Source organism: Lactuca serriola, chromosome 4 (assembly GCF_051521515.1).
Source record: "Lactuca serriola cultivar US96UC23 chromosome 4, Lser_US96UC23_V15, whole genome shotgun sequence".
Lineage (NCBI taxonomy): Eukaryota > Viridiplantae > Streptophyta > Magnoliopsida > Asterales > Asteraceae > Lactuca > Lactuca serriola.
Window position 1 is genome coordinate 196,034,078 of NC_136411.1, and position 10,912 is coordinate 196,044,989.

A 10,912-nucleotide genomic window follows, 5' to 3' on the forward strand; every position below is an offset into this window, starting at 1 on the left:
TGAAGCGATCAAACGTCTGGGTCACAGTTTCTTCGGCCCCTTGCCTGAATTCACCAAATTCAGATAGAAGCAAGGTTTGGATAGAATGTTCAAGATCTTCGTCTGTGGAATACAGTTCGCGAAGTCTATCCCACACTTCCTTCGCCGTAGTGCATGAGCTGACCAGTCTGAATGTGTCGGACTGAAGGGCGAATCTGATCAACCTTAGCGCCTTAATATTGCACTGGAGTTTGTCTTTTTCATCTTGCGCAATATTCGTCACGTCCTTAAGCAGATCATTGTACTCTTTTTGCGTCTTAATGATTCTGGACGTCGTAGAATGAGAAAACGGTCCATTGATGATGGCTTCCCATATAAGATAACCATTGTCCTCCAATCCAATCACATAATCTTCGAAATGATGCGCCCATACTTCATAGTCATGGGTGTACAGGATTGGAATCTTTGTCGTCGAACCTATGCTGTTGGAAATATTAATAGGGTTTGATTGCGTTGCGTCCATAATGGTCGTAAAAACCTGTTCAAAGATCAGACTTGTAATAAAGCAGATTAGGGCAAAACAATAAATATTAAGATACGTCAATTAAGATGACGGCTCAATAAATATCGATGATTGCGGAAAACCCTAATGGAAATCTTTTTCACAGAAAAGATGTGTATCGATTACACAGCCTCCTGCTCTGATACCAATTGAAGGGATTAAAACAATTTTAATCAATGAAGATCGATTAGATCTTGAACAAGTGTATGAATATGAAACAGTAAAAACGCAATAATAAGAACAAAAAGTTTGAATCAAACGAGTCGAATGATTAAATAAAATCCTTAGAAGAGCTCGATTAAGAACATCAACTCTAAAGGATTAGAAGATTACAAGAACGATTACAGAAAAATATAATACTCTTGATCAATCGCTATTTCGATAATCTCTAGAATCTTAACCTAATATGCATGCAAGCATTTAACTTATATACAATACATAAAAAGGCTCTCGGTTGGACAGGCCCAAACCGGAGAATACAAGGCTAATCAACGAGCCCAAAAGACGCAACATCAAAACTCTCTTCAGCCCAACAACATGCTTGGTCCGTAAACTCATTATCATGGGCAGTAAACTCCTTTTAAGGTGTTAAAATGCCATGTAAACACCTCCTAAGCCTTGGATTAAAGTCTAGAAACAACCACAATCGATTTAGGGGCCTTAAACTTGATTAAAACCACTCCTATAGGAGCTTGCGGCCGTAAACCCCCAAGGATAGGTTCCTGGGCCGTAAACTCCTATACCTTAGCCAAATGATGCCCTAAATCCATTATATAGCTTGTAAAATAAGTTCAAATCACATATGATTAATCTAGGGCCACCAAATCATTAAAAGAAAGGTTACTTAGGAGCTTACGGCCGTCAACTCCTAGTTCACGGCCGTAAACTCCCATTGATGGTCTCTTTGGTGGTTAAATCCATTCCTATGCCTTAGATTAAATCTTAGCAACATTTCCCATGTGATATTTGACCATTTAGCACCTTAAAACTCATCAACCATGAGTTCACGACCGTGAACTCATGTAGACATGGTCTTAGGGCCGTAAAATCCCTAAGGAGTTTACTCTTGAAGAGCAAACTCATTATATAAGCCCTATTCGTCCATAAACGCCACCCTTTTGGCGTTCTTTTGTTCATATGATATATATATATATATATATATATATATATATATATATATATATGTATATGTATAACACATGTAACTCTTGTTTTCAGACAATGTAAAGGAATCTATGTAATGTAAGGTTTTCTGTTACTATGCTTACTATGTACATTGGTTGTGATATTCATGACGTCCTCCGCCCCAGAATGTTTCCGCCTTCGGTTTCGGGGTGTGACAAACACCCCTAAAGCTCAGTCAGATCATAAAAAAATCGTCTTCATAGAAGCAAATATTGGCATAATGACCACCTCAATCCTAGATACATGTTGAAAAGACAACATATTAGTCTCTATAACTCTACAAATGAAAGAACTAAGTCAAGTAAATCAGGAAACAAAAAGGGCATTTTGCTTAAAATATTCATATCATGCAACAACCCTCTATTTTTTCAAAAGACTCCTTGAGTTGTATTTTTATGTGCCCTTAACCATGCTTAACATTTCATTGCACAATCATTCCAAATGACTATCCTGCTAGAGCCATGCAAGTCATTGATTGATATCTTTGAAAATTAGAACAATGCATCATAATGCACAGATTGTTGTGGGTTTAGACGAAAAAAAAATCAATTATTCTTAGATCTTTACACCAGCCGATTAAACACACAAATATGGGCTTATGTTTGAGTAATGTATTACCTGAGATTTTTACGTTATTTTTTAGATTGATAATACGTTATAGTTCAATGCATATCGATTGAAGGCAAACGGGAAACAAGTTGCGTCGCTAGCCCTTTGTGGATAGCAAAACCAATTCTTTTGAAAACTACATTTGTGGATCTAGGAGATATGACATTAGAATGCATGACCCGTTGGACTCTATTGAGGAGCTCCACCGCCTCTGGTGCGAGAAAACCAAATGTATCGAATGCAAAAGGAACAAACGCATGTTGATTTGCTATACATTCATTCTCGTGCTTTACCACTTTGCATGCATCGGCTTTCAATGCGACATGCCCAACTGTGAAACCCCCGCTCAACAAACCAACGAGAGGAGAGACCCCAGTAAGATCCACGCACGCATGCTTCCCTCCTATCCATCCAAAGACCAAAATGTCAGCCGGTCTAAGTGTGGACCTTGCATCCTGTGGGTCCGTCAAAAAGTTCATTGGCGCTTCTTTCTTCACAGAAATACCAGCACGCCGACAAGCATCAAAAAGAACATCCCGAACCACATCATGTTTATGCTTGAAACCATGGAGCTCTCTACAATGAACCGCGTGTTCCCCAAAGGTATCCAAACATGCCTTGCTACAAACTGGACATATCTCGTCAATTAGAAATATGGGAATCATGAGGCGGTAACGAAGGATAGTTCGGTACTCCACAGGAGACATATGTTGGCCAAGAGATGGTGAAAACATACCTCCTTATTAAAAAATGAAAATTGAATAAGAACCAGTGAGTAAAAAGAGTTACCCAATTCAACATAATCTTGAATTCTTCCTATTTCTTGCTGTTCTTCCCCACCTTTTACTACATGAAAACAAGTTTGATAAGCCTGAGATCATTAATGTTAACCAACAAATCCATCAAACAACAAATATAAAGATCAAAAGTTAATTCCTTGCTACCAATCCAAAACAATCCATAACCCCTTTTCCAATAATTATTCGTCATGATGATCATGGTGGCAGCTTGTTCCCTGTTTACCCATATTCAAGTCCATTAGTAAAACCAATCATGTTAGAAAAATTTACAATTATTTCAAAATCAGAAATAAACATATCTGATGAGCAATACGTAATGATATGGATCCTGATAAACTACTTCCACCAAGAATGTCTTAAAATGAGAGAGAAACATACATTAGTGAAAGGGGAATATGGTCTGATATGTCAAAAAAACAATCAAAAAAAGTAACTCAATCAACAATGTCTATGATTTTAAAGAGAAAAGCAAAGATATACCAGGTTGCCGGCTGATATCAATTGTTTACCCTAAAAATGTGCCCTACTACATAGAGAGATAGTATTTCTTCCTCTGAAATCGGAATTGCATCAATTTTCCTCTAACATCTTGAAAGATGAGCATAAACAGATTGAACTTTGCAAAGAAGAGAAAAGAATCACCATATGATGTTATTCAAAAACCCAAACAAACCCTAAACTAGTAAATCGTTTTTTTTACAAATGAGGGCTTTTTTATTCCTTTTTCAAGACTGCACGGTATGAATTCAACACCACTGTATCAAATATCGTGAAGGTGGTGGTAAATGACACAGATGGCAGAACCGGGAAGCAGATATATATGCGGCCGATGTGAAAAATTGATGATGTTGTTTGGTGAGGTCATAAGTATAGGTTCATTTTAGAGAGAAATAGATGATGATGGTTGGTTGTTGAAGGCAATAGCATGGCGGTGGCAAGTGGGTTGTAGGCATATTAGTGTTTCAAACAAAGAAGAAAGAGGTGAGAAACCAACGGGGTTTTGAAGACAAAACAAAATTGAGACTGATGGTGGTAAAAAAAATAGATGAATGACGGTGTAGTGGTGAATTTCATGGAGGAAAATGGATATGACGATTTGAATGAGTCTCCTGGTTTGAATAAGTATTCAATACTTTAAGCAAAAAATTGGTGACGATGATGGCAACAACTATCATCGACCGAGAATGTAGTTGAGCAGGTATCAATCGACACTCAGTAAAAAAACAGAAAAACAAGCATCTCCTTAATCTAAGCTAACAAATTTTCGATTTCAAAGTCCAGCCATATTCAAAATATGCTGACTTTTTCATAAATGTTAATGGGATAAGATTCAGTATATTTTAATGCATAAATCTATTGTACATGTTGTAGTAAAGTGTGTACCTCTTAAAATTCAGCATTTAAGGCCAAATGCTTATTAAGGTGTATGTGTGTGTGTGTGTGTGTGTATATATATATATATATATATATATATATATATATATATATATATATATATATATACATACACTATCCGTTTATCCGCGCTAAGCGTCGGGTGCGAATAGTTTTTTTAGAAATTAGTTTGTTGAGGTTATACTCGAGTAGACCTCAACATTTAGATGATAGTTAAACATCATTAACTACTTTGGGTTATACAGGATCACCCATATGTTATCCATCTTATTTCCTCGTATGTCCATCTCGATACCATTATTTCTCATTTCTGTACACATGATGGTTTCCTTGTGATTTGGTTTCATTGAATTGTCAAGGGTATATAAAATGACATTTGTTTTGGTCATTCTTCATGCCAGGAAACTCAAAGTTTATGCTACTGCAAGGACTAACTTATGTCGATGTTTTGTCCAACTTAAATGTGTTATCAGCATACATTCTTAATACCAAACATTAAATGTAATTTCAATTAAGTTTAAAACTTACAGAATAAATGTTCTAAAAAAATGTGTGTCTGGTTTATGTTTTTATTTATTAATTAAAACTATTATACTTTTTATTTTTAATAGGAAACTTAAGAAATTTATGTTCTAAGACTTAGGTGCCAATTCCAAGACCGAGTAACCGATTTTTAATCCAAAACTACTATGCAACCGACGTCATCCATATAGAATGCAATATGATTAGTTTTAGCGATAAAGACATTACTATTAGTTTTATCATTGTTATCTTTTATTCTTATTTAAAAAAAAGTAAGACTTTTATTTTTATATTGTTAAGCTTGAGGGTTTTGTTGGGTAAGTTTATATTATAACTTACATTACTAAAAATAAATGTACGTGGTATTCATGCTTTTTTATGCCACCAAAATTATTTTGATAAGTTGCTTTTTTTTAAACTTCTAGTTCAAGATTTTAATATTTATATATTGTTTTAGGTTTCAAAAAAATGTCTAAACAATTATATTTATATGGAAACAATTTTTAGAATATGATGAAAGAAACAACAAACAAAGATCTTTCTTTTTGTGTTTGCTAAACAAAAACAACAAAGATCATCCGATTGTGTTCTTTCAATTTTGGATTCAAATGTATATGAAAAATATATTAGCTTTAGAGGTAATTTCTATAGTTGTTACACAACCAATTTAAATACTTTATGTCGACTAAGCATACTTCTTACCCAACCAATATAAATACTTTGAGAACATTTACACTTGGATAAAAGTTAATTTGTTACAAAAAGCAGCAAAAATTAGGTACCTAATTGTCAATTAACCCCAATATTACCATTACAACATGAAAATGAAAATAATTGGAAATATATACGTTATTGTTAGGTTTGATTTATTGATACATCATATATTACTTAGAAAAATACATCAGGGGATTAGTATTTAAGTTTTATATGATATAAAACAAAACATATCTCATGGTTGTGAAGGTTGTGAAGTGTTGATGGTTGAGTTGATAACAATAGTGATGATAGTCATATCTAGGTTCCTACGATGGAATTTCAAATCAGGAAAGAATCATCAAAAAAGATTGTTAAAATTTCAACAAACGAACCAAACCTCCCAAAAAATAATCAATTCTTTTAACTGTCTTATTTAATGAATTTCAAAAAACATGTAGTAGATGAATCTTGAACTTAATATTTACATGTGATAAAACATAGAAAAGAACAACTTCATAATTTGACCAGAATAAATTTAAGATGATTTAACTACAAAGAAAAAAAAAATCTCTACATTTGTTGACCGTAACCAATATACTTAAAAAAGTTGAAATTGTTGTCATTAGTCATTAGACATTTCAAGTTTTAACAACTGAAAAAATATATAGAAAAGCATAAATATGACTGATACACATAATTATCAAGAACAATATCATAAAGGACAATTTTTCCATCCTATTTACCCTCAATGGAAATTGCATTCTTCCTTTGGTTTTGTAGAGGTTTATCAAGCATATATATGCAAGGATTGACCTACTATCAAACATTATCAACGAAACAATCTATTTTACCCTCCAACTTACCTGCCAATGGAGGATCCATCCACATAGAATTGAACAAATGAAACTGTCCATTAATAACCTTGAGTCTGAAATGGTCCATTTTACCTTCCACCTTACCCACCAAGATCAAATGATTACTACATTTTGTATTAATATAAATAAAATACAATCAATGAAAGTACATTGCGATTCAATGGATTCCTAATTAAGTTCCATACATACGGAATGAAGTACTCTGAGGAGTGCTTTTTTGATCAGATATGAACCGTGAAGTGGTGAACATTTAACTGAAAGGGGGAAAATAAGATATCCGTGTTAATATAACAATTACTTAACTCCTATCAAAAAATGAGAAACATTTATAACCAGTAATCCATTATACTTTAAAAAAGAGGAAACATCTAGATAACTCCATAACAAAAAAAGACCATAATGCCCTTTATTTTGAATTTAACCCGATAACTTCAACTTATCACACTGAGTCCTTCTCATTCATTTAACCAAAATTTCAAGTCTCTCCATTTAGCCCAACTACAAAAAAAAAAAAAAAAAAAAAAAACAGTCCATTTATATCATCTACTATTAATTAAAAAAAAATAAAGCTTATTTGATATATCATAACAAAAACATAAAAGGTTTTCATTAAAAGAAGAAAATTCAAGTATAAAATCAAATTGGGAGAACTTGCAGCTTCAATTATCAAATTATATGGAATATGCAACTTTTATGCAGACCTATTCAAACATGAGTGCATCTTGACATAGCTCGCATTTACACCCTGTTGGATTTTCATAAAAACGTTAAAACCTTCATTCATGCATTATATCAAACACCTGGGGTGTGTGTTATGCAAGTAATAAAAAACACCAAATTACATGCACAACCGCATAGACAATTTCAGATACAAACACACAACAACAACACACACACAATCATATTAACACACACGCACACACACAATCATATTAAATATAACTTACTTTGGTTACAAAGGTTTTGATTCTGATTTTTTTTCTTCTTACGTGAGAGCGGATTTGGAGGCAGAGCAAGAAGAACCATCACAAGAAGCACTTGTACTGGAACCATATTGACAAAAAATAAATTATTTCTTAAAAATCGTGTTCAAATCAAAATGAATATATAGAATAAAAAACCCAAAACAATTGTCAATATAAATTTGTATGTTTAAAAATCAAGTCTTTTTGCATACCTGATGATATCCGTTTGTGCCTATACGAGACACAAAACCTGGCCAAATCTGAAATAATAACTCCAAAATAGTTGTCAAATCCTATGTGCAAGCTTTAACTGATTTCAACATGAAGAAGAGGATTAATTGAAAAGTAAAAAACCAATTACCTGCTTGCTTCATGTGTGGAAGATGAAGAAGATGATGAGGCACTACAAATTCATAATTTTAAGGAGAATCAGAAAGTTCAAAAATTAGGGAAGACATTAATGGAATTGATTTATAGGTTTGATCAACTCCGACACCGATGGCTAATATTGCTCTGGCGGTGGGTTATGGGCAGATTAGGGTTTCTAACTAAGAAGATAAGGGAACAAACAATGGGTTTTTGAAAGGAATAATAGCATCAAGAATGATGGTGGTTAAAAAAGAGACCAAACGACGGTGTGACGTGAGCGTAGGGTGTCCCGACATTGAGACAATGATGGTTGTGAGAAAGAAGGGAAGTAGAATTGAATAGGATACAGACGAAGAAGATTTTCGCATAATCCATAAATATTTACCTCTAATGTGTAAGAAGGAGGTGGATGGTTGAAGGTGGTTACAATGATGGTGAGCGATGGTGGTTAGGGCGGCGAAGGCTGATAGTGGTTAAGATGGTGGATAACGGCTGAAACAGGTGGCTAGAGTCGATTTGGGTTTCACAAATAAAGGATGATGAGAAGATTTGGTATTTTATATACACGATCGGCTGAAATATAGGGGAAGGCATGAATTATTCAACTTAGGATTATAGGGGACTTGGTCAAAATCCCACAAGATAAGTTGATAAACCATTCTTTAATTGTTATCTTGACTTTTTCCATATGTTGACCAAACTAAGATTATATTGCATAAAATGGTTGTATATGTTGCTTTAAGGTGTGTACCTCTTAAAATTCAGCCTTTGACTAAATTTTCATAATAAGTAATAAAGATATATATATATATATATATATATATATATATATATATATATATATATATATATATAGATTTAGAGAATATGTGTCTGTTATGTACCTAATATTAGATATAGAACCATAAAAAACTACATCGTTTTAACAAAATGAAATCAAATCTCTCTCCCATCTTTCTTACATCTACTATTAGACATTATCTAAGCCTTTGTATATATTTTTATGGAGTTTTATAAGTTTAATTTTGCAACACAGGTCGTGCATAAAAATATATTTTACCAATTACCTACAGGTCTCCATATTAAAATTTATAAAGAAAACTATAGTGAAAGATTAAAAGTGTTCATTAAAAAACCCAATAAACATCATTTCATAAGCCATCCAAAAAAAAACAATGCAATTATACATAAGATAGGTGTAAAATGAAATTATAAAACTTACTAGAGGTCTAATAAAAAAAACACATTCGAAATATATAGATGTTGGAGATAAATCATGAAATCTAAATTAATACGACTTCAAAAACAATAGGAAGAAGCTAAATATGAAAGAAATTTTTGTTTTTTAATCAAAATAAAATTAATTTTCTTGGTTCTATACCTAATATTACATAAATGATAGTCATATGTTTATTTTTCAAATATATATATATATATATATATATATATATATATATATATATATATATATATATATATATAAGAGAGAGAGAGAGAGAGAGAGAGGATGATTCCCTTGAGATTAATAAAAATAAATAGAGATTGTGAGATTAAACATCAGCTAATGGAATCTAACCTCAACTTCCGTCAATTATTAAATGATGCAGGGCTATAACAGTAAATTCCAACTTAATGTTTAGGAAGCGTATACCTTCCTTCTCTAAAAAATAAAAATCATTTTATTACTAAATCATTGACTCACGGTGTCAATCACGTAATCATATCATTCAAGGTTCAAAAATCATTAAATCCTCTTAAAGTTCCTATTTTTGTTGAATTTGTTATCAAATTAATCACAATCTTTAAATTGAAAAAAAAAACGATTGAAACAAAGCATCGGTTCGTATTTTCATAAATACGAGACATAATCCTCAAATCGAAGAAACAAACACGTCGTATTCATCAACGCAATTCAAGTGAGCGACAACGCAATTGAAAATTGAATCAAAATGATGTCGAATTCAAAAGAAATTGACGAGTCGTTCGCAACTGATACTATTGTGGCTGAAATCAATTCATTTCGTAACGACAAACAAATTGATTGAATTTCTTTAACTTATGAAAATCAACATGAAGAACTTCAAAACACGATTGGGATTGAAGGTAAAAATAGTTTGTTTTAATACTACATATTACATTACAATTTAGAAAATTGATTTTGATTTTTTTATTCAGTCATAAATAAAAATAAAAATAAAAATAATAAAAAAATAAAAAAATAAAAAAAACATATTTTGTATTACTAATATATTACACTTCATAATCATAAACGATTATATGTTGTAATTTATGAATGATCATATATTTCAATGTACAAACATATATGATTTAATCATATATGTTTCTTATATGATAAATCATATATTAAACTCTATAATATTATATAATTATGCATTATAATATATAAGAAATACAACTAACCATTTTTATAGTACGAATTAAAATTAATTATATATTAGGATGTATAATCATATACGATTATATATAATAATATTTGATTAGTCGTATATAACAATTTAAAAAAACATATGATTTGTCATATGTGTTGATAGGTCTAAATATATGATTAATTATATATTAAATAGTTTCGCATTTCTCATCAAATAAATAGGGGAATTCCCATTACTACAACTAGTACCGGGAGATAGACATATGTGGATTAGTATAATTATTGGCATCAAATAAACAGGCGAGCAGATGCCCTCAGCAAGTTAGCCTCAACATGTTTCGGACACCTGTCGAAGGAGGTATTGGTGGAAGTATTAAAAAAGAGGAGCATCGATGAGCGACAAGTTAACTCTCTATCAGTGGTACAACCCAATTGGATGATGCCCATCAGGGACTATCTCCAACACGGTATCCTTCCCAACGACCACGCAGAGGCCCGTAAAACGAGGGTGCGAGCCCCCTAATATGCATTCTTAAAAGGGACGTTGTATAGAAAAGACCACACTA

General features: G+C 32.3%; 1 long non-coding RNA gene across 1 annotated transcript; it reads right to left on the reverse strand.

Moving 5' to 3' along the window:
* Window positions 1-6,716: 6,716 nt before the first annotated feature.
* On the reverse strand, window positions 6,717-7,310 carry LOC145100497 (uncharacterized). Its single transcript, XR_013705082.1, has 2 exons — window positions 6,973-7,310; window positions 6,717-6,877 (listed from the first exon to the last, which is right to left on the reverse strand). It is a non-coding gene; the product is annotated as an uncharacterized LOC145100497 (long non-coding RNA).
* Between the last annotated feature and the right edge of the window lie 3,602 nt (window positions 7,311-10,912).